Source organism: Phoenix dactylifera, chromosome 2 (assembly GCF_051530095.1).
Source record: "Phoenix dactylifera cultivar Ajwa chromosome 2, Ajwa_hap1_PhDact_Kaust_v1.1, whole genome shotgun sequence".
Taxonomy (NCBI): domain Eukaryota; kingdom Viridiplantae; phylum Streptophyta; class Magnoliopsida; order Arecales; family Arecaceae; genus Phoenix; species Phoenix dactylifera.
This window is the reverse complement of record NC_143191.1, coordinates 24139571-24164118: the sequence shown is the minus strand read 5'-3', so window position 1 is coordinate 24164118 and position 24548 is coordinate 24139571. Positions and strand designations below refer to the sequence as shown.

The 24548-nt window shown below is 39.7% G+C and overlaps 1 pseudogene; it reads left to right on the top strand.

Moving 5' to 3' along the window:
- Nucleotides 1-3494: 3494 nt before the first annotated feature.
- On the top strand, nucleotides 3495-19478 carry LOC103695752 (uncharacterized; annotated as a pseudogene).
- Nucleotides 19479-24548: the final 5070 nt, after the last annotated feature.

The following is a 24548-nucleotide window of genomic DNA, read 5'->3' as shown; positions in this document are numbered from 1 at the left end:
CTATAACCCATTACACGAAACCAACTTCGGTGTTCTCTTTGACACGATTTAAACATCCAAAAAATCTAGAACACCTGAAACTTGAGTTTGAATCATTCTTCCAACACGTGAAAGGCCAGAAATCAAAAGATTGCAAGAAAATTTTTTAAGAAAACTCAAAAGGAGGAGACAAGTCTTAAAAGGAAGGAAGTTCAGAAGGCAAAGAGAAGAGAGGTGACTACCAACCATGTGGCACCTGCAAGAAGACAAGCCACCTGGGGAAAGATTGCTGGCATCGTGGAAAGGCACAATGCAGAAATTGCAAGAAGTTCGGCCATATAGAGAAAGTTTGCTGGTATAAAACTAATCATCAAGTCACCTATTCAAAAGATAAAGATGAGGAGTATTTGTTCTCTGCATGCCCAGCTGCTATAGAGAAGAAAGAAGATGATTGGTTCATCGGTAGCGGATGCAGCAACCACATGACATCTGATGAAAGTATCTTTTGCAAAATAGACACAGCTGTCAAGACAAAAGTCAAGATGGGGAATGGCGAATTGTTCGAGACAAAAGGCAAAGGCACCATTGCAATTGAGACAAAAAAGGTACGAGATTTATCAAAGATGTTTTCCTAGTTCCGAGTCTGGAACAAAATTTACTAACTCTACAAAAAAAAGTGGATGTCCCAACGCTTTTTTAGGTCTTTACCGATGCTTATAAGCGCATTAGAAAGATTAGCTCTTGGCAGGTAAAAAAAAAAAAACTCTGTATTTGTCATTATAGCATATGATAATGTTCTTTTGGGAAGCAGCATATGAAAATGTTTTTTTTTCTTTTTTTGGTAAGCAGCATAGATAATATTTGGTGAGCTGATCTGGATTTTATAAAAAATAAGTGGTAACAGTTTATGCAGTAATTAAAATACTATTGGGATTTTTAAAACTCTTCACACGATCTGTTCAAAGTAAGGCAGCACGAGCTGGTTTCTTTTGTCCCATCGTGAGAGCAGCAAGGCCGGCTTCGAGAGGGCTTCTTCGAAGCCTTCGGATGCTTTTTGTTCATCTTTTTGCTAATTTAAAACAATTAAAATTAGTGTGTAGATTTTTCTCAAAATAAAATTCGGTCTTGCGTTATGAGACATAAACTGGGTTCTTTTTTATATATATAAAAATTTATATAAATATTTAGTATTATAATTTAAAATTATATATAATCTTACATATTATACTACATGCAATATTGGATATCACATGTAGTACATATGTAAAATCTTAATATATCAGTTAGATCAATCTAAAAAAATTATAGAATTTAATTGTCATATTTATACTATATCTCAGATTTTTTATAATAATAAAATTTTATTATTATATTTTATTATATTTGAAGGCTTATATAAAGTAGATCAGTGCTGTAATTAATATAAATAATTTAAATTATATTTTTAATATAAATTTTTTATTTGGAGAGACGAAACAAATGAGACAGGTGTCGGTGTCATTGGTCTATTCACGTGGCTGGTAGCGTGAGATGCGGGCAACGCAGCCTGGAGAGCCAGTCAATTTGAATAAGACATCTGCGTCGACTTTCAAGCCTGCTGCCAACGTATTAGACGTCAACTTCTAAAGCTCCGCCTCGTCTAATTCTGCAGCCAAGACGCAGATAACTATTTATATCAACCCCAGCTTCTTATCAATTCATTGCTTCACCTGCACTTGCACACTGCCTTTCTTTATTTTTATTAAAAAAGATGGATATATATATATCACTAGCGTGAAAAAATATTTTTTTAATTCACAGAGTTGGTTATCTCCAACTAGAAGTCATCGGTTTTTATTTTTTAAAATAATAGAAAAGCGTTTATGACTCCCACAGAATTTTTTAACAAGATAAATCTTAGAGCGACACTGACATGACTTGAAGCCAGATTGTCGATAACAACTCCGAGCAACTTCAAATTTTACCAATCAAATTAGATGTCCCCTATCAAACTATAAATAATATCGAATCAGAATTTGAGACCTGAGCTTATCATACAGATGTTTGGAATTGATATGTAAATTTCTTCATATATATGTCAAACATGCTCGCTCATGTCTCTTTGTAATAATATAAGGCACCTAGATCAAATGATTGAGACAATAGATGAATGATAGCATGATTTGTTTATTGATAGGTATAAAGAATTACGGATTTATTTGGCCCAGACTTCTTTAATGCACTGGAACAAATCTCATGACAATGTAATGTGATGTGTGAAATTCTGGCTAAATTGAAGTAATGGTAGGACTTAGATCTCTATACCAACTCCAACTGCCAACTCAATCAAGCCAATTAATAATATATCTTATAAAAAATAATTATAGTGGAACGATAATGGCAAAATGGCTGGCTGATAAGATGGGAATTAGGCCTTGGAGAACCACCAACCGTTGCAGGTAATGACAAGCTCCGAAAATCTCATCCATAAGTAGGACTTGAAAACTTGAGAGAAGATTTGATTCGTGGTCAAGATTGCGGAGTTGTGTTGTGGTCGTATAATGCCTATCTTGTTACGGATCCCATGTTTTTTACCCGCCACCTAAGCCGGCATCAGACCAGCCAGCATGTTACTTTCCTATCAGAGGTATGGCTGGTGCAGAACCTTTACAAGGTGATGTCACTGACTTCGACGCTGTGTCCAACCAGCTTGCATGGAATTTTTTTTTTCTCCTCTTAAAGTAGTACCTGCTATGGAATTTTTAATGAATGAAGAAAAAAAAAAAAAAGGGAAAAAAAAGAAAGAAAAGAAAAGAAAGAAGAAAAAGAAAGTGTTACCCAATTCAACTTATATAATTGTTGTAGACCAATTGGTTTCCTACCAGTAGTCCACAAGTGAAATATTGTACCTAAGGCTGCAAATGAGTCAGATTGTCTTATGACCTGATCCGATTTGATCCGCTTAGACCAAATCCGACTTGTTTTGAAGAACTCGTTGAGCTGAGTCGGATTCTAAAATTTGACCCATTCTATTTTCTGGATTGGGTCTATATTTATTGAATTCAGATCTGGCTCGATCTGATCCATTTAAAATTTAGTAATTTTAAATTTTTAATCTTACTATCTGCTCCGACCCGATCTAAATCTGTAAAATTATTTGGGCCCGTGAGGGACAAACAAGTTCTGAAGCATAGATGAGTTGACCCGAACTAGATCCGAATTTTTTGAGTTGTGTCCGAATAATACATGAACTTGACCCAATCCGAAAAACTCTTTTCGTCAAAAATTGTAACGGTAGGCCCAATCTGATTCGATCCAATTTTCTATTAAGTTGGATCTAAGTCTAAAATTAGAATCCAAATAAAGAACCGATAACTTAATCCGATCCGACCCATTCGTACCACTAATTGCACCTACTCTGATTGAGAAACTTTAAGAGCTAGAAGCAAATTTCTTATGCACAAATTCTTACATATCACACGGATAGTATATTACGCAGACTCTATTCAATCATGATCGTCGTGCTATAAATGGGTGGTTATGATGGTCCACAGCAGGCGTTCCATAATTCCATGCTGCCACCATTTTTTCACAAAAATCAAAGAAAAAAACCACCAAACCATGGTTTAGATAGTACAGCAGATGCTCCTTGTCCGGCGCCGACGTGGGTGACCACGGGTTAGGTAGAACGAGTGGAGACTAGCCCCCTCTGATCTGAAGATCTGAAATAAGAAGACTAGAAGCAGAAGCAATTCTCATCAAAGAATTTTCTACTCATGGCTTCGTCAAATAGGATGGTGCCGCGATACTTCCTAGCTGGAGGGAATGGTAATTAAACTCGTCTCTTTCTCTGTCTCTGAACGGGATGACCATCCAATAGCTCACCCAACCTTCGCTTCCAAGCCACGGAGCCACCGCCTCCACCTCTCCAGCTCTGGTCCTCCATTGCACCCGACTTCAGACCCCTGATCTCTCTTATTACCCCGCCATCGAATCCTTCTTCCCACGGCCCCCCTCCTCTTCCTTCCCCAGCCTAATCCCCATCTAAGGCTCTCTCTCTCTCTCTCTCTCTCTCTCTCTCTCTCTCTCTCTCGGTGGAGACATAGGGTCGCCGGTGGCGAAGCCGGAGGAAGGGGACGAGAAGAACGCAGGCTCTTTCTCTCTCCCTCCTACCCAAGTTCAGTGACACCGGCTGGCTCCGGGTCGACATTTCCCGGCTCTTCAATATTGTAGCAAAAATTCCTGCGAGTGATCGGAGCCAAGACCCAAGAGTGGTGGGAGAAGCAGAATGGCAGAGATTGTGGTGAACTGTTTGATCGAAAAGATAGCCGAGGCCCTGTCGTCGGTAGCAATCAGACGGGTCGGCTCCCTGCTTACCGCCGAGCGGCAAGTCCACTCCAAGATAGGCGAAATCAAAGGAGAACTCCAGGTCATGCAGGAGTACCTCCGGTATGCCGACAGCTACAGAGGCAGCAACCGTCAAGTAGTCCGAGCCTGGCTCAACGGTGTCAGAGACCTCGCATTTCAGATCGAAGACATCGTCGACGAGTACACCTATCTCATGTCTAGACAAAACCGGAGCAAGTTCCTCAAGGGCCACCTCTTCCGTGTCTTCAACTATTCCCACGACAGGGCTTTGCATCGCATCGCCGCTCGACTGGAGAAGGTGGAGAGCAGGCTCAGCCGTCTCTCCGAGACTAACAATAGATACGGCCTCAGGATCCCGGAAGGAGCGTCGAATAGCTTGAATAATGAGCGGGAAATGGGTTGGCATCTCGCGGTTTCTGCGCACTTCCTGAAAGAAGATGATATAGTTGGGGTCGAGGAGCAGAGAGAACAACTCATCAGGTGGCTGACGGATGAGGAGCCCCGGCGGACGACGGTCTCCGTCTGGGGCATGGGAGGTGCCGGAAAGACCACTCTTGTCGCCAGTGTTTACAGAGCTCAGAGGATCATCGGCCGGTTCGACTGCCGGCTGTGGGTTTATGTGTCCCAAAGCTGCACGACCGACGATTTACTGAGAAGAATCATGAGTGAATTCTACCGTGAAAACACGGAGGCCGCTCCGCATGACATCAGTTCCATGGATCACAGGATTCTGGTCGAGACAATCCGTGCACATCTGCAGCAAAAGAGGTACCTTATTATCTTAGATGATGTTTGGCAAACGGATGTTTGGACCAATGTTAGTGATGCTTTGTTTGATAATATTGCTGGGAGTAGGGTCGTGATTACCACTCGGAAGCAGGAAGTAGCCATAAAGGCGGATGATTGTCGGGTCGTAGAACTAAAGCCTCTGAAAGAGGAAGAGGCATGGACTCTCTTCTGTAAGAAAGCATTTCAGAGAGAGAAGATAAGAATTTGTCCTCAAGAGCTGGGGTATTGGGCTAGGAGACTGGTGGAAAAGTGTGAAGGCTTGCCCTTGGCTATAGTGACTCTAGGCAACGTCCTGGCACAGAGTGCAAAGACAGAGTTGGCATGGAAGAATGTTCATGATAATCTCTTATGGGAGACAAGCAATAACCCGGAGCTCCACAGGGTTTCTGTAATTTTGAGCCTTAGCATCAACGATCTACCGAATTATCTAAGGAGCTGCTTCTTGTACTGCAGCATATTCCCAGAAGATTATTTGATTGAAAGGAAAAGGTTGATAAGGCTATGGGTGGCAGAAGGTTTTGTCAAAGAAGAAAGGGGAGAGAGCTCAATGGAGGAGGTGGCAGAGGACTACCTCAACCAACTTGTCGGCCGATGTATGCTGCAGGTCGTAGAAAGGAATGAATTTGGAAGGGTGAGCCGCTGCCAAGTTCATGATCTAATGAGGGACTTGATTGTGGCAAGATCAAGAGAGGAGAATTTCTGTGAAATTTATGACGACAATTCGAGAGGAAATGCACAGCATAGAGTTTGAAGGCTTTCAATACTTGGAGGCAGGGGTGATCATCAGTTGAGCATGAACATGGAACAACTCTGCTCCTTTCATGTCTTCTCATCATCCTCAGTTTTGTCCCCTCTATTACTTCCCAAATTTAAGCTACTGAGGGTCTTGGATCTAAACTGTGCTCCTATTGATATAATACCAGATGAAGTGGTCCAGCTCTTCAACTTGCGCTATTTGAGCGTACGAGAGACGAAGGTGAGAGAGCTCCCAAGGGCAATAGGTAGGCTGCGGAACTTGGAAACCTTGGATGCATGGCTCACTTGTGTTGAGAACCTACCTAGTGGAACAACAAAGCTAGAAAATTTGCGGCACTTGATGGTGAAGAAAATTCAATGCAAAACTTCAAGATACACAAATAGCGTTACGGGGGTGCATGCTACTGATCGAATAGATAATTTGAAGAACCTACAGACACTAAAAGCTGTGGTGGCAGATGAGGACATGATCAAACACCTGGGGAATCTGACACTTTTGAGAAGATTAGAGATAGTAGAAGTGAGACACATGCACTGCGCTAAGCTGTCCAAGTCCATTGTGAAGATGCAACACCTTCGCCACTTGGTTATCGCAAGAAAATACAGGCAAGAGACTTTGCAGTTGGAAGCTCTCTCTCCACCACCTCCCTTTCTTCAAAAGCTCAGCTTATATGGAAAGCTGGATCAGAAGGTGCTGCCCAACTGGTTAATCTCCCTTGCGAACCTCACGCATCTAACACTGCAGTCATCTGGAATTGGGGAAGATTCACTTCTTTTGCTATCCTCACTGCCTAAGCTTGTGTATCTGATTCTTTTCGAAGCATATGATGATCAGCCTTTGCACTTCAAAGCAGGATGGTTCCCTCAGCTCAAAGTTCTCCGGTTGCAAGACATGGCCCATCTCAGTAGCATAGATATAGAACAGGAGGCACTAATAAACTTGCAAGAGCTATTCTTAATAAGATGCAGAGAATTGAAGATGGTGCCTCTGGGCATTGAAAACCTCACTCGACTCCAAAAATTGGAACTTGATGATATGCCCCAAGAGTTAGTGGAGAAGCTGCGTGATGGGGGAGAGAGCAAGGAGGATCGCTTAAGGATTCAACATATTCCCGTTATCATGAATTGGGTCAAGATGGGGGACAGCTGGACTGAGGAAAGGCTTTCGTAGTGTCCACCCTGTACTCAATGGCTTAGACATGGATAGAGTCTGGATATTCCCTTCAAGAAGAGGTAAGGGGCAATCTGAGACAGGAGGAGATAAGGATACATACCATATATCCTCTTCTTGTACATCTAAAGTGAATAGTAGCATGTCTAGATTTATAACTGTAGGAGTCTAAAGCAAAAGTAGATTTCTTTTACTGAGAAATTAAGGCTACAGTAGAGATTCATTGTAGATTTTCATTTGCTCTTTCTGTTTGCCCAGGTTTTGCTAGATGGTTGTTCCTTTTATTAAGCTTTCTGGATTGAAGACTATTTGTTAAAGCACAGGCAAGTGGAACTTCTCTCTCACCATTATGAAATTTTAGTTAACAATCCTGTCTGTAAATTAGCAATAGATAAAAGGAAACGTGCCATGTATATGCAGTGAAGGATTGTAGAATTGATATTGTAATGTTATTTATCCTGTGTACCATATAAGTTTTTTTTCCTGATCAAAGTGTATTATACAACTTAACCCTTCACCTTTCCTGTTTTCCTTGAGAAGCCTCCGGCATGTGTTGTTTTCAAAAAATTGTGGAAGGGATTGACCTTATTATACTAATATGTACTAACAATCTAACTCCACAAATTACAAACTTAATAGAGCTACCATTTTATGTGCATTATGACCATTATATTTGTGCAGTATAATGTAGACTTTGTAATTTTATTTCAAGATCTTATTGTATTTTTTGTAGGTTAATGCCCAAAAGTATGGTGTGGTTCTCTGGCCTTCTTTTTTTTTTGCTTTGAATTTTCTGGCCTTCTTCCTCAACAAGAAAGAAAAGAGTTCAGTAATGTGTCTATAATAATATTACAAGATGTATACATTTTTGCCCTTTTTCATTGTAATTAAATGTTACTACAACTAATCAAGGTTGTTGCAAAAAGTATTAGTTAATTCAAAAACAATTTGTTTTTTTTTTTTTTTTTTTTTGTTATGTGCCTTCGGCATTAATAGGGTATTTAGCTTTGTGGCGTGCATAGCTGATATTAACGGGAGATTAAATTTTATTGATACGAGAGAATGCTGGAAGTATTTCCTCCATATATTGCATTCTTTCTTTTGTGGCCTAGATTTTGTTCAACATTTGTTCCTCTCTGAATTGAAAGGATTCTGTTTGCAGTGGAGCTAAGCAAAAATGTTCTATCATTTTTCTAGTCACTGACTAGTTAGACTTCTATATATTTGTATTTTCCGAAAGGTTGAAGGTACAGTCATATCTCGATCAATGCATCTAAGGTTAAAAGAAAGCAAGTCACGTCAAAATTCAGCAAAAAAAAACAGAAAAACAAAGAAAATTTGGGATTAAGGGCTCAGTCTTTAGGAGGCATTGAAATTTACCAGAGAATATATATTTTTTCTGGATAAATATTGTTTATAGGAAATTAACTTAGCAACCTTATATTTTTTGACTGAAGTTGGTCAACAAAAAAGGAGACCAATTTTTTCATGATATTTTACCTCCAGCGAATGGAGCCTAAAGTATTCTACTGAAAAAATTCTATCAAAAGTATATAATAGTCAAACCTTATGAATGAAGAGACGAGTTCAACACATAATGCATATGCATGTGGTGGTTATGCTTAAAGAACTATATGATTAGTTTGCAAATTACCTACCAGATTAAAAGATTGGTTTAAATATTTAGTAACTAATAATTATTTAAAATTATAAAATATTGGTAAGAAAATATCAATTAATATATTGATATCCAAAAATATCTTTCATGTTGCATGCATCTTGACTCATTGAAGACTTTTAAGTCCAAAGGAGGATCTATATATTAAATATCTTTGCTCTATCAAAAAAATTTTAGTTATCTGATGTTAATGCTAAAAAAAGAGAACTTTCGATACATCAATGAATCCAACCTATCTTTAATGATCCTTATCTTTCTTTTACGTTGCTCCTAGATTACCAGTAGGACTCTATCCTTAGGATCCTTATCTTTCAATCGTAGCCCTAGCTACCTCCTATCCTACATCATCTATCTTCTTTCAAATAGGTGGTGTGCTAATAGTGAAAGTCCTTAAAGATCAAAGCACTTAGACCTACACTACTATTATCATCTTGCTGCAAATGCTTTCCTTTCTGATTAAACCACTGTCGGTGGCACATGTGTGCATCTACCCCTAACCACAAGATTTGTCATGAGCTTTTTGGCATGCCTGTATCCAAGTGGCGAGAAGGAAAGCCTGCCATCAATCTCTCTTTTGGCATGTTCAATGGCACGTCCTTGCGTAGCTACTGTCATGCCGCTGCGAAAGAAGATCAACGAAGCAGTCACAAGTAAAGTGGCCACCTTGCTAAGGCCACTTATGGAGTGATACATGGCATCTTCAATTTCGATGCAGGAAGAGGTCAAAAGACTTGTCTCTATTGTTGCGAGTTAATATTATAAGCTACAACAAGTTCCAATGTATACTATGGCAAAATTAGTTGATCATGTCTTTCTGGTAGATGAATCGACCCATCAATATTTGCATGCAAATGTCAATATCTTCAAGGAACTTGACTTTGGGATTTGGGCCTATCAAAAAAAAGAGGTCGAAAACTATTTTATGGAGTCCTCGATATTCACAAACTGGGGCAAGATGGTAATCTTGCTAGCAAGTGCATGATTATATCAAACCGAACCAAGAGTTGATACTTCGATTAACAACGGATTGATGTTTGACCTTGATATTTGCCATCTCAAGGTTGCTAAGGTTCGTAAGACTACGCTGACACAATTCTTTGACAGCAAAATTAGTCACTTAATGGATGGAAGGTACTATTACAACCTTATAGTACTAGCTATCCCGATTTGAGGGCTGGGAGGCAATCCTCTAAATTGATGCCACAAGGTTTTCTCTGGCTAATATTTACCCTAAGTCCATATGCCATGGGGCAAACACGATGATGGATTTTACCTCCACCAAATCCTCCTTGGTTTTTACTGCTGCTCGAGTTTATGTCTCACTACTACTAGATCCTCCATAATCTTCAAATCGGCCAAGTTGAATGCTATCCAAGTCCAAAATTAGGCTGATAGATGTGATATTAGATACATCCCATCATCCTCATGATCGTTGACTGATAGGAAGTGAGGAGCATTGTTTGCACCATATTCAGACTGATAATTGTGATTTAAAGGCTGATACACCAAGCGAGGTGAAAGCCGAAACATCAAGGGTGCATGTTGAATAAACATGGTGTGGATCCAAGGGAGTGAGAGCTGTCGGCCTAGGACATGAAGTGAGATGATTGCCATGTATAGTGGACCAAATAGCACAGACGGATAAGTAGTTATATATATCTTGCCACTATGCAGAATATAGGAGCGATATAACTACTCAGAATATAGGAGCAGAGAAGGAAGATAACTATCATACATGACAATAGTGGTTCATATGGGGCAAATCAATAAGGACAAGTGGGAAGGTTAAATGGTGACACCTATCCCAACAGTTGATGAGAGTCATTTATAGATATTATATTGTAATGCTAGAAATGAGATGTTTCAGCACATCAATGAATCCAATTTATCTTTAATTATCTTTATCTTTCTTTTATCTTGCTTGGAGATTATCGATAGGACTCTATCGTTGAGAATAGCAGTAATAATAAATTACCTCAATTGTAGCCCTAGCTACATCCTATCTTATGCTAACCATCTTCTTTCAAATAGGCGGAAGTCAAGGCACCTGAACCTATGCTACCATTATTATCTTCCTTCGATCATCGTTTTTTTGCCTAAGTTGACGACAATGACATGCCCACACATCTATCTCTAGCCATGAGATTTGTTACGAGCTTTCTAGTATGCCCATATACGGGCAGCAGGAAGGACAGCTGACCAACAGGTTGGTTTCAAGCAAGTTTTATAGATAGGGTTAGGTTTTGATTTCGATTTCAGAAAAACTATTTAAATTAATTCGATTTCGAGCATATCTCCAAACTGACCAGACCCAACCTGTGCACATCTCTAGTGTAATCTACATCATGTAGGATTTTTTTTTGCCACCACATATACAAGGAAAGCCAAGTTCATCAAAGGCATGAGACATGGCCGCCTTATTGAGCATCTTGCATAGGGGATTGACAGCGAGGATAAACAAGAATGCTAAGAGAGGTTCTCCTTGCCTTCATTTACATTTTCATGGAATCCAAGCACCAATATCTCCGTTCATATTGCTAATCCATTGGATCCATTTCAAAGGAAAACCCCTCTTTGAAAGAAAGCTGAGTAGACATCCTGGCTTCACCGTATCAAACGTCTTGGAGGAGTCTAGCTTGCGGATGATGCCACCAGGATCCTTTTCTTTTGAATGATCAATAGTTACAGATGTTGTCAAGAATTGACCTACCTTTTTAATGAAACTGATATCTTAGAATCTTTGAAAAGATCATGACACAGCAGTAAATTAGACTGATGCTTCTAAAGTCAGAATGGGACCGCACAACTTTTTTTTCCCCTTGGGATAAGAGTAATAAGAGCATAAGTGAGTCTTTAAAGATCAAACATTGCAACATTTGTGAACTATTCGCCTGCAAACTTAATTTAACGCCCTACGATAAATTTGACTCTCTAATCTGCTGTTGTGGCAACCGGGGATCGGTTCCCACTCAAAGAAGAGACGTGATTCACATGATGAGGCCAGGGTGTCACGTCCTTTGTTTTCGAGCAAAGCGAAGGATGGTGGCATTGGAAGGAAGAGACGAGAGACAGGGTGTCCTTTTGTTTTCTAATGCCGTAATAGAAATGGGCGAGTGGCGCTTCACAGCAATGCATAGGCACTAGTAGTCAAGATGCTGTTTAGATCTGAATCTTAAAATTCGTATACAGGATCTAAACTGCGGTCAAAAACCCGCTTACACGATCAAAAAAAAGGATCAGAAATATATATAGTTTGGGTATAAAAATTAAACCCAATAAATTATTGGACTGGGTTTGTGTCGACCAGAAATATTATTGGGTTAGGTTTGGATCCCTATGTATATAATGTGTGTATGTAGAATTGTATATGTACATGTAGATATATGTAGATGTGCATATATGCATACATATATATGTATCTATACATATGTCATATATACATATACAGGGCTTATTTCCAATGCTATATCTAAAAATTAATATAAAATTTAGGATTTTTTGCATAAATTATCTTTTAAAAATTTAAATTTGCGTGAATACCCTTTTAAAATTTATATTAATTTCTATACCCTCATAAAACACTGTTTTTGCACAAATGTCCCTGATATAACGGTTTTTCTAATACCATTAACAAAAATCATATTTATTTTAATTAAAAATAAAATAGAAATTTGAAATTACTTTTTTGTCCCCCATCGCGATCGCCTTATAAATGTTTATTTTTGCACATCTATCCATTAAGGATATTTTAGTCATTTTAATTTGAAGCCGTTAATTTTTTAACGACGTTAGATAGCGTGGGTACATATGAAAAAATAAGGATAAAAAAAGGGTGGAATAGTAAAACAAGTACTTTACAAGGGTATACATGCAAATATCAATTTTAGAAGGGTATTCATGTAAAATTCAAAGTTTAGGAGAACATTCATACAAGAATACTCTAGAATTTAATCCTTTGTCATATTAAGTAACATAAATATTAGAATGATTTTGGTAGGATTCATCTTTGTGTCCTTCATTTTGCATGGCATGCCAACCAAATCTTTTCATTTTTGGTTGTTTCTTTTTCTTTTGAGAAAGTAGTTTCCATGTCTTTCATTTTCAATATTTACTATATTGCTCCCTAGGAATTTTTCCACAAGTCTACCAATTTCAATATTGTATTCCCTATTCTTACTATGTAAACTTTCTCCCTAATTATTGTTTTCGACTTCGTACTTTCATATCTCGCATGTCTCCCTCGAGCGAGGGCATTCATGGAGTGAGATTTTCTTAGAAAAGCAAACAGAGAATAATAAATAATGCAGTGAGATGGTTTTAGAAAAATGTGTGGAATAAACAACGTTCCGCCCTAGTCTAGTACACTTGTTGATTTGCGGTTTCAATGCAGTTTCTCAGTTGTTTTCTATGAATCTTCAAGAAGCTACCTATTTTGACATTTATCCTCCAAATTCTTGTACATATATTTTTCTATTTGCTGAACTCCGGTCACTTCCTGTTATCCCATAGCTTAAGCAATGGAGATGGTAATCCATAACCCAACCCATCAACATGAAAACAAATCTTAAGTAATCTTAGTAGGTTTCCATAGGACATAAACAAAATAAATCGGAAATAAGTTAATCTGGCTGATTTGTTTATTAAATAGATCGAATTCAAACATAGAGGCTTAAGATGCTCGACCCATTTCTTATTCAAGTTGGTATGACAAATTATGAAGGAAAAATGAAAGTAACCCATTATTAACCCATTTAACTCTTTATGAGTAATATTATATGTTAATTTTAAATTTTTAAAGATTGTATAGAAAAATTTATTAGTTAGATGTAAAATTAAGAGAGTTAATTAGCTAATTAATATGGATCAATTACTTTAACAAATTGAATCCTTTTAGCAAGTTGGTCATGCCATCTCGGATCAAGAAAAAAATATTTTAGCAATTAATAGGTCTAGATTTATCATTATAGATGCTTCTGATCTATTTATTGAATAAATTAAATTTTGATTGGCAATTTTCTTAGTATCTACTCTCAACCAATACAAATTTGGATGCTAATTGGAAGAAGCAAAATGGATATGAGGAATCATGAAAAATGTTCTTCCTTGTTTCAAAGATATATAAGAATTTTTATTTCAACACTAGAATTAGGTTTTACTTGTTGTCTTCATGGACCTTCACACGCATTTTACGATTTGCCCCATCATGTTATCAAATTTGAACAAATATAGATAGTGTAACTGTCCAATTTATATCTTCATGTACTTAGACAAAGATGGATATATGAATTAAAGCATTTGATGTTATTAACAGCATATTAATGTCATATTGATAAAGTGTATAATAGATATTGGTCCTAGGAGAATTGTTTTGGGGATCCTGTCCTTATACTAAAATATAAAATAATAATATAGTACTAATAGTGATAGTAGGAATAATAATATCAAATGCTTAAAATTTAACATGAAAGTTTGGCATCACTATCACTTAATAAAAAAGAAAGAAAAAATGTTTCATTTCTTTTTCAGATTTCTGATAATAGAAATATGTTTGGTAGTCACTATTTTTTTTCTTGACAATAGAAATAAAAAAAACCGAATTATCCGGGCTTATCACTTTTCTCTACCGTTTCTCCAACTCCCTCAAATTCTTGACCTCCTCACTAAGAGCACCAGCGACTCATGAAATAGCTGGTCATCGAGATCGGTCCTTAACAAAAAGTCGTCGTCATCCAGGATAGCCTCATCACGATTGGGCGGCAAACCTCATCGTAGAAAAAAAAATGAACTAAATATGTTTTCTGTTGCTAGAAGCCTAAAAGAATAGCAATAGAACTCATGTTTCTAATTTTTTTTTTTAAAAAAAATGATAATGTTGCTAATGTGGCTAAAATTTCTCACTTTTATTTTTTTTAGAAATAAAATAAGTTTTTATAAATGAATAGAACAAATATATTTCTAGCTTTAATTTCTGTGTTTTTGTTTTAAAAAATACTAAAAAAGAAAGAGTCATACCAAACGGGGGCTTTGTGATCCTCTTTGGTCGGGTTGGCCATTTTAGTTTCACTCCAGGGCCATCTTGCAAGAACATTGGGCCTTTGGTCCTGGTACAGTCCGGTTTAATCTTTAATGCCCTCATGGTCACGGTATTGTAATACTCATTACGATTGTCAGCTGTCAGGCCTGAGGAAAAATCTGTACCATCCGTCATGACAGTTTTTTTTGTTTTATTTTTTTGTTAAAGTAATCACGCTTGATAAGCTGGTTTGGATTTTACGAGAAGTAAGTCATAACAGTGAATGCAATGATTAACAGGCTAGTATGCTTTTTTAAAACTATTCACGGGATTTTTTTTTCAGTAAACCATATTTATTAAACCATTCTCAAATAAATATATTTATAATTATTTAAAAATAAAACGTCTAACAAATCCGCAGAAATATATGTAACAGCTGATCACAAAATAGATCCTATATATGATTAACGATATATGATGCCATATGGTATACAGCATTGCTATTTTTTCTTTAAATATATTTCACTCTAAAAGATTGAAAAGATATTTTTATTTTCTAACAATTTTGCCTTAAAAGATGGATATTAATATTACAAGTAGTTAAAAAAAAAAATTCTTCTGAAATAACATGAGAAGTCTCCAAAATTTTTGTTGCATAAGCCATTTGAGTACCTATCTCACAAGACTTGTTCAAAGTGAGGCAGCATGTTAGGATTTTTTGACCAGTCAACGTGAAACCTTTTGAGCTAGCTAGGCAACTTTGAACGACTTCAAAGTCTTCTGCCAAGACGTTAGATGTCAACTTCTACCATTTATGTCCGAAATGCACGCCCAGCATCCAATTCATTCATCGCTACACCTGGACCTGCTCCAAAAATCGTCTGCCTTTTTTCATAAGAAAGAAATAGAATACAATTTTTTAAGTTAAAATGAAAAATACTTATTAATTCGAAGAATAAGTTTATGTTTAACTAGCAGTATTATATTTTTAAGACAATAGAAATGAATTTTTGGCTCTCACCCAACTTATTGAGATGATAAATTTTAAAGTGGCGTTATGTTTGACACCCATCAAACGGTGAATAATATCAAGTCAAATTTTAAAATCCAGGCTGGTCATAGAGATGTCTAGAATTTATCTACTCATAATAGTAAAGCGACAATTTATAAGAACCAGCAAATTTATGTATGGAATATGGATATGTAAATTGCTTCCTGTATATGTTTTAGATGACGGGTACCATGATTTGTAAGGAGCTCTGATACCATGTTTAAGACAATGAGATGGTTTTTGAGAACGGGGATGGGTGGGATTCTAGCTAAATAGGAGGACAAATTTGAACTTGGATCCTTATGCCGACACCAGTAAAATTTTATCAAGTCAGTCAAGCAAATTATGGCAGAGAAATAATGAGAAAAAATGGCTAGTTGATAAGATGGGAATGGGGCCTTGGAGAACCACTGGTCATGCGAGGATGTGTCCATTTCCCCTATCGTTTTCCACCTACCGTATTGTAACCTTGCCGGAGCGGACAGGGCAAGGATGCTGGGCCAATAATTTGACGAGGAGGTGCGTTCTGCAGCCGGCGGTGCAATTTTATTCGCTTCTTCTTCGAAGTTCAAACGGGAGCAACCTTTTTACCCAAATAACAGCTAGGAGCCACCTTTTCTTGAGCACCTTTACATCGGCCTATACAATAAAAAGCTGCAAAGAAGAGTGTCGAGTAGAGAGGGAGGGAGAGAGAGAGGCAGCATGGCGGAGATTGTGGCGGTTTATTTGATCAGAAAGCTAGCTGCCAGCTTCACATCGGCGGCAATAACACGGGTGGTTTCCCTGACCGAGTCGTTGCGAGGCCTTGAGCCAAAAATTCGTGGCATCATGAGGGATCTGGAGTTGATGCAGGCCTTTCTAAGATATGCCGACACATACAGAGGCAGCAACGAACTGGTAGGCGTTTGGGTGAAACAAGTCAGGGAGATAGCCTACGACATCAACACCCATGCCGATGAGTTCACTTATCTAACTGCTGGAAAACGCCGGAGCATCTTCGGTGCCTTCATCGGTTCACAGAACATCAACGACTTGCTCCGTCTCTTGAAAGAACTAGAGAATTCGAAGAAAGAGCTCGATCAGCTTTTAGGAGACAGAGAAAAATATGGCATTAGACTGAGGGACGGATCGTCTAGCTCGACCGAACATGTCTTAAGCCGGCATCTCGCAGACTCGGCACATTTCATCCAGGAAGATGAGATAGTGGGGTTTGATAAGCACAGAGATCAGCTCAGGAGATGGCTAATGGATGAGGAGTCCCATCGCACGGTGATCTCCGTGTGGGGTATGGGAGGCGCTGGCAAGACCACCCTGGTCACCACTGCGTACAGAGACGAGATGGTTGTCGGCCACTTTGGCTGTCTTGCATGGGTTTCGGTATCTCAAGTCTATGACGCCGATGACCTGCTCAAAAGAATCATATTGGAGCTGCCCCAGGAGACACGGATGGCCCTTAATCCACACAGCCTGGATTCCATGCCTTCCTGGAGGCTAGTGGAGACACTAAAGTCCCTTCTGCATCCTACAAGGTATCTCATTATCTTGGATGACGTGTGGCATAAAGAAGTTTGGGATGATGTTAGTAGTGCGTTGTTCGATAATGGTTGTGGGAGCAGGGTCGTCATTACCACACGGAAGCAGGAAGTTGCTTTGGCGGCCTTTGATAGCCAGGTTATGAAACTTGAGCCATTGAAGGAATACGAGGCATGGACGCTCTTCTGCAAGAAAGCATTCGAGAGAGAAAATGGTGGAGGCTGTCCTCCAGAACTAGAGTATTTGGCTAGAAGAATCGTGGAGAAGTGTGACGGCTTGCCATTGGCTTTAGTGTCTATAGGCAGGCACAACTTGCGGACCGAAGAAACAAAGATGGCATGGAAGAGCATTCTTGATGGTCCAGTATGGGGGATAAGAGCGAACCCGGATCTCCACAAGATCTCCACAAACTTGAACCGCAGCATCGATGACCTACCGCATCAACTCAGGAGCTGCTTGCTATATTGCAGCATATTTCCGAAAGGCCATGTCATCAAAAGAAAATCTTTGATCAGATTATGGGTGGCGGAAGGATTTGTACAGGAAGGTGCAGGGAGCGCAGCAGAGGAGGCGGCGGAGCAGTGCCTCAACCAACTTGTAAGCGGATCTATGCTCCAGGTGACACACAAGAATGAATTTGGAAGGGTGAGCCTTCTCCGAATGCATAATCTTGTGTGGGACCTGATCGTGTTTAGATCAAGCGAAGAGCATTTCCACCAGGTGTATGACACTGATGCAGGGGGGGTGCTGCAATATAGAGTTCAAAGTCTTTCAATAATTGGAACCAGGGGTGATCACCAACTGGACGAAAAGATGCCCAAACTTCGCTCTTTCCATGTCTTCTCATCAGTTTTGGCCCCTTCGCTGCTCTCCAACTTCAGGCTATTGACAGTTTTGAATCTATTCCGAGCTCCTATTGAAAGCCTACCAGGCGACGTGTTCGATCTCTTAAACCTGCGATACTTGTGCATTCGGGAGACTAAAGTTCAAGAGCTTCCAGAGGCAATAAGTAAGTTGCGCAGCTTAGAATACTTGGACGCATGGCGCACTCCTGTAAAGAATTTGCCATGGGGAATAGCAAGTCTGAAAAACTTGCAGCACCTTATGGCGAAAAAATTTGAAGGTAAAACTACAAGATACACAGATAGCACGAGTGGGGTGCATGTTCCTCACGGAATACAGAAATTGAAGCGCCTACAGACACTGAAAGCTGTTGTGGCAGACGGGGATATGATAGAAAGCCTGAGTAGTTTGACACATATGAGAAGATTAGAGATTGTAGATGTGAGGAACAAGCATTGTGTTAAGCTGGTTAAGTCCATACTGAAGATGAAACACCTTCGTCACTTGGTTGTTAAAAGAAAACACTGGCATGAGACATTGCAGCTGGGATCTCTCTCACCACCACCGCCCCAGCTTCAAAAGCTCAGTTTGTACGGTAAGCTGGAGGGGGGCGTCTTGCCTCCTTGGTTTAACTCCCTCGCTAACCTCACGCATCTAACCCTGCAATCATCTGGGATTAAAAAGCCGTCCCTTCGTTTGCTCTCCTCGTTGCCCAAGCTAGCATATCTTGTTCTTTTAGAGGCATATGATGGGGAGAGATTGGATTTCGATGCAGGATGGTTCCCTGAGCTCAGATTACTCCGGTTACAGGACATGGGCCATCTCACGAGCGTAGAAATAGAGCAAGGAGCACTGGTAAACTTGCATGAGCTATTTTTGGTGAGATGCCGAGAGTTGAAGATGGTGCCCACAGGTATCGAAAGTCTCATACATCTCCAAAAATTGGAACTTGATGACATGCCAAATGAGTTAGTGGAGAAGCTGCATGAGGAGGATCGCTTACAGGTTCAGCATATCCCCATTATCATGAACTGGGTTAAAAATGAGGACCAGTGGATTGAGCAAAGGCTTTTCTGATGCTTACCATATCCTCAGTATGCTTGGAAGAAAGTGTCGAGAGATGCATCAAGTTTGAATGTTTCATGATATTTTTGGGTGAAGGGGAGGTTCGTGCGGAAATAGTTCAGAATAATGTGATAAAAGTTGATATATATACTTGTGTAGATACATTAATCTGTTTAAATGTGTATAACTATAAGAGTTTAAAGAATAAGTATCTGTAGGTTCTCATGATGATAAAAGTTGATATGCTTGCAAATATTCTTCCCCTTACCAGGAAAAGAAAAAAAGTACAACTGTAGATTCTCATGTTCTTTCTTCTTGCCTAGATTCTGCAATATACTTGCACCTGTTGATGTTGGGTGCAGTTGTTGAGCTTGCTGAATTGAAAGGTACTTGTTTGAAGTAGGGTGACTAGGGTCAAGCAGAACATCTCATCATTGCTGAAGTTATAGTTCATAATTCTTCCACCTGTATCCTAGTTGTAGCTGAGAGGGAACGGGACGTTTTTACGCAGTAAACCATTGTATAATTGGTATTGCAATATTATTTATATCCGATTCTCCACTATAGAACTTAATCTCTTCTCCTTTTCCTAAAGATTTTATTGTTAATTTGAATTAATATTTAGAGGAACATATACGATAAGGTTCCCTTCTAATTTTGTAATTGGTATAACAACTAATGAAGGGTCCCACAATAGAGAACTCATCACGGCCAGAGGGCGACGCAGCTTTGATGAGCCAACATGCAAAGCCGAGTTGAGGGCGGCCATTCTATTAGCTTAAGCTTTTAGGACAAATGGTGATTTTAACATGGTATCAGAGCAGAGGTCCTGAGTTTGGATTCTGTTTCTGCACTCTTTAACCTTATTATTAAAAATTTCACATGTTGGGCTCACCCATTAAAAGAAAAGTTCCGCCCACATATGAGGAAAAGTGTAAGAAAATATAAAATATATAAATAAATCTACCTCATTTTATTAGCTTAAGCTTTTAGCATCAATGGTGATTTCAACTATATGAGGCGGATGTTCGGAGCTGATAGCATCCATCTGAAGGGGGACTCAGCTACAATGATTGTGTGGATCTGAGAGGGCAGCGCACCTGTGATGATCGGTACCCACTTCTTCGAGATCTTCGGAGGCTCAAAGGAGAGTGTGGCTACTTCTAGACCTCTCATGTCTATCGGGAGGCGAATAGAGCAGCGGACTAGGTCGTCTCCTATACGGTGCATTATTCAGTAGAGTTTTTTTGGGAGGACCAGGTCTTGGTCCCTTCTCCATTCTGCCATGTATTTTTTTCTGATTTTATTAGACACACTCATGACTAGTGTGAGAAATTGGTGGATAAAAAAAAAAAAGCTTTTTATTCAAAAAAAAATGCAAACTCAGGGCTACAAAATGGTGTGCCGTAATTATTAAATGGTATTCTTTTTCTTTTTTTCTTTTTGGTGGTAAACGGACGCGTATCATTGTGGCTGCCCACGCGAAGATAACAACCAAAAGCGCATTAAAATGCAAAGTCCAACACTAATTCTCATGAATCCCCCAGGTATCACAAGAGCCAGCTCACTTGATACGGACCTCAATAACAGTCATCACTTCTGTTTTGGCGAAGTTAGGAGGCCGATCTCTTTCCCACCCTAATGAGCCAGATCTTCACCATATCTTGGACCAAGTCCAGTCAAGTGTTTGTTATAGATCTTGGGCTCCATCTTTAGCTGCAAACGGATTCATTTCCTTTTGCTTTCTCTGGCGCGGGTCATCGATCGTACTCGACATCCAGCTGGGTCCATTTTACCTGCTGGTTTGTAAGACTGCCTTGGGTCCAAAAATCCTCTACTCCAGTTTGCCATTCCAGGTGAAGGTCTTAGTCTTTGCCAAGGTGTCAGATTGTGTCAGTCCATGGGCACAAGTATATAATATAATATAGTATGATACAATATATATATATATATATATATATATATATATATATATATATATATATATATATATATATATATATATATATATATATATATATATATATAAAAGGTGTTGGTGTAAGGACCTGTAATAGATTGGGCTAGGCTAGCCTGGGCACAAGCTGCCCAACATGCGCTGGCCTGCGCGACGGAGAGAGGAGGACTCCCGATGGGAATTATCTTCCTCCCCACGTCCGGCGCAGAAGAGTCCTAGCTAGAGCTCGCCAGACTCCGGTGAAAGCTATAGGATTCGGTCTATAAAGGCACCTCCCCTCTTCCCTCAAAGTTTTGCTCACCAACCCCAAACGATCCTCGTTGGATTTCCTTTCTTTTCCAAGTTCCAATTTTGAACTTCTTCCCTTGATCCTTTGCCGAAACCATCGTCGGATCTTCACCAGACCAAGGTGATAGTCCTCCTTCTTCTTCTAAGCATGTTTGGGCCCTTGATCGCTTTGATTTGAACCGGTAATTGCCGGTTTTGCAGCCAAAACAGAGTACCCTATTTCAGTCTTCATCTTCCTGGCTTCGCCAGCCACCGGTTGGCTGGGGTTGTGGCCATCGTCAAGTGGGGGGGCAGGCCACCATGGCCGCCACCCCCCTGGATCTTGCGACGAGGAAGAGATTCTGTTGCAGAGCCCTAGAGAATATGCTAGGCCCAAAAATTATCACAACCTCAATATCATTGAACAATATCTCAATTCATACCAAACAACAAAGTTGATCCAATTACAAAATTTGATCATCCAACCAGTATTAGTGATACTCTATCTAATCATCTCCTCTATTTGTGATCTCAGCCCTAGCCATATACTATGCAACCTGCAACTCTGAAAAAGAAAAAGAGGAAGAGGTTGTGAGCTTTATAGCCCAGTAAAAATCCCCACACATCCATACCAATACAATAATATAAGTTTGAAAACTGCAAAAAAATGTTGCACACATCATGAAATCACAAACTGACTATCAATAATGCTCAAATAATCAATATAAATATGTATATCAAATATCAATAAAAATCTAGCCACTCAAGAGTGATACATCATATGATATCTCATAAATCTTCAATAGTATTTTCAATGCTTTTCATTCCATTCCTTTTTAACTTGATCTAGATCAATTATCTTTTGCTACTTTAGGCCAAATTTCGGTCACGTTTCCATCTCATGATGGGGCAACCAATAGTTTCATATTTGTTGCCCAGATAGACAACCCAAGAGGGGGGGTGAATTGGGTTTTAAAATAATTTGAATAATTAAAACGATGTGGTTGACTAATTAAAAACTATTGCAAGTTATTTAATTAATGCTAAGTGCTGTGAGTGATGTGAGAGGAAGAAGAAGAGAGACAATCCAACGCAAACACAAGGTTTTATAGTGGTTCGGAGCTAACCCTTGCTCCTACGTCCACTCCCCAAGTCTCACTTGGGAATTCACTATAACCCCCTTGGATTACAGCCGGTTGTTTTCCAAGCTCACAACCAAACTTGTTGTTTTACGAGCTCACAACGAACTCGGTCGGTTTTCCCAGGCTCACCGACTAGAACCGCCCCGATTGTTTTTCCGGGATCACAATCAAACCCTTACACACGTTGGTTTTAACTCGGCTCACCAACCAACCACAATCCCCTTGATTCAATCCCCGATTGAACCAAGTAAATACAAGTTGTAGAAAGAAAACAGAAAATGAGCTTCTCAAAAAGCAGATGAAAACAATATGAACAATAAATGAAGTTAAGAAGCCTCAAACGCTTTTAGATTGGAGATGAGGAATGGCTTCTTAAACTTCTGGTCTCCTCTTGAAAGAGTAGTCGACTTGAATGCAGGAGAAGGAGACTTTAATTGCTGGGAAGATGTAGTTGGAAGCAGTAAATGCAGATCTTCCTCTTTTTCGTTGAAGAGCACGTTGCAGAGCTTGAATGCTTGATTAGTTGGAGTGGAATGGTTGTTCTCTGCCTTGCTACAGTCCTCTGTGGCTATTTAAGCCAACCCTCACGGAAACTAGCCGTTAGAGTGCTTTTTCTGCCCGTTCTGAACACTCTGCGCAGCCTGACAATATGACCGTTGGTGGGTTGGAGTCGACTCGCGCGATCAGGAGTCGACTCGGCTGTAGCGGGAGTCGACTCAAGCTTTTCCGGAGTCGACTCGGCAACTGTTCCAAATTTGAATTAAAGTTGCCTTCACGACTGGGAGTCGACTCGTCTTGACCTGGAGTCGACTCGTCAACTTCTGGAGCTGACTTGGCAATTTTGGAGTCGGCTCATCCACTGAAGTCCGTGGATCCAATTTTGAATTTTGTCCACTCGAGTCGACTCGACTGTCCTGGGAGTCGACTCGAATCTCAGAGCCCGAACTCCCGATCCTCTGTCTTTTGGCTCGTCCAGTCTTGGAGTCGACTCGAACTTCCTTGGAGTCGACTCGGCTCTCAGTTTCCGAAAGATGGTCTTCTGCCTTTTGACGTGAAGCTGTCTTGGAGTCGACTCGAGCTGTCTGGGAGTCGACTCGAATCTCAGAGGCAGTAACTTGATTTTCTGTCTGTCTTGGGGTCGCGGTGTCTTGAAGTCGACTCGCGTATTGCGGGAGTCGACTCGAATCTCAGAGTCCATAAAATGCTCTCTGACTTTTTCTTTGTGTACCGCTGAGAGTCGACTCTTGCTTTCTCTGGAGTCGACTTCCCACCTATCAGAGTCGACTCGCGTTCCACTGGAGTCGACTCGAATCTCAGACCCGAAAACTGTTCTCTGACTTTTCTGCCTGTGACTGCTTGGAGTCGACTCTTACTTCCTTGGAGTCGACTCGGTGAACATCGGAGTCGACTCGCGCACTTCGGGAGTCGACTCGCTGACAGGTTCTGAGTTGAAGCTTTCTGTCCTTCTGTCTGTTCTCAGTCGGAGTCGACTCGTACTTATCTGGAGTCGACTCGAGCTCGTGCCAGTGAACTTGATACGCTTGGAGTCGACTCGTGATACTCGGGAGTCGACTCGAGTCTCAGACATTGGTTCAAACAGACTCCTTAACTTATCCAAAAATTATGAACCAAGTCTTGGGACACTTAGACAGGATTTTCACTGAAACACTCAATTGAATTCATTAGTAATCAAAAGATATACTCAAATGCTTTGAGCTCATCAAAATCAAATGGAGTTTTAATCAATCACTCCACAATCTCCCCCTTTTTGATGATGACAAAACTTTGAGTATATGTAAAATGAATTGCTCAATAAATAATGAAATAAAATCCATAAATGAATTCAAATGTCTGGTAATTCAATTTATCCAAGCTTGAAAGGAGTGAAACAATAAATTTCGGAGTTAAAGCTCCCCCTTTCATTTGGAATTATATAAGCCTTCATATTATGCAATCA